The sequence below is a fragment of the Anneissia japonica genome, unplaced genomic scaffold, assembly GCF_011630105.1.
Source record: "Anneissia japonica isolate Jap-2015-1 unplaced genomic scaffold, ASM1163010v1 scaffold287998_len430063_cov162, whole genome shotgun sequence".
In the NCBI taxonomy this organism is placed as follows: Eukaryota; Metazoa; Echinodermata; class Crinoidea; order Comatulida; family Comatulidae; genus Anneissia; species Anneissia japonica.
The window spans coordinates 242,345-243,402 of NW_022695675.1; positions in this window are offsets into that span (position 1 = coordinate 242,345).

The following is a 1,058-nucleotide window of genomic DNA, read 5'->3' on the forward strand; positions in this document are numbered from 1 at the left end:
TATTTGGTCCAATTGTACGTATGGTATTGGTGTTATTACCTGCAGATGCAATCAACGAGGATACAGAGCCCTATTTTTTGTAGGCCTATTATTGTACAGAGATTGCTTTTTTTGCCTTATTTTTTAAAATAATTTCTAGTGATTTTAATGAACATTTAGTATTATCTTAAAGTACTTTATATTTTATATAAAAATAAAGGCTACTAAAATCGTGTTAAAATATGCAAATGATGATTATGGAACAATTGGAAATGTGTAGAGGGCGTTTATATCTAAACATCTTGCCAAATGAAGAGCAAGACTTTGAATAATAATAAATATTTAAAAAGCTGTAGGTGCCACAGAACGCAAAACTTCGGGACCAAAAATGGTAATTTGCCTATCCATATAACGTTATTTTGATTGTCAATTTCTAATATTGTGGTGTAAAAAAAAAAAAAAAAAACTTCCAACGCGAACAAAAAAAAAAAAAATCCCAACGCAAACACATGTATTTATTTTTAATGCCTGGACCCTGACAGAGGCTCTAGTCAGCCCCTTGATTCAGGTGTACATTATTATTATTATTTATTTATTTATTTCATTTAGGTATACATATTGTTATCTTAATTAAACTTTATACACTTATTATAGATATGCTTAAAAGACATTTATCTGAAAGTCCTATTTAATAAATTTTTTTGCTGATAGCTAAATTGTTAATCAAGTTTGATTTACAGGATAAGACATAACTAAACTTTAAATCACAATAAAGCAGTTATTTATTATACGAATAAACAGAGATCGCATCGCACATCGCATTGGAAGAGGCTTCTAAATCAGGCCCGTATCCAGGGGGAGGGGGTTTATGGTTCGGGAGAACCCCCCTTTTCTAGCAAATCCTCCTTTTTTCTGGCGAACCCACCTCTTCAAATTTCAAAAATAAGTCCTTCAACACAACTAATGCACTGCAGACCCACACAGACACAGACGTTTTTCAAACTTTTATAGCATTATTTAGACATAAAGCACAAAAATTCTCTTGCTTTGGGGGTTTGGCCGACCCCACCGGGGCTTCG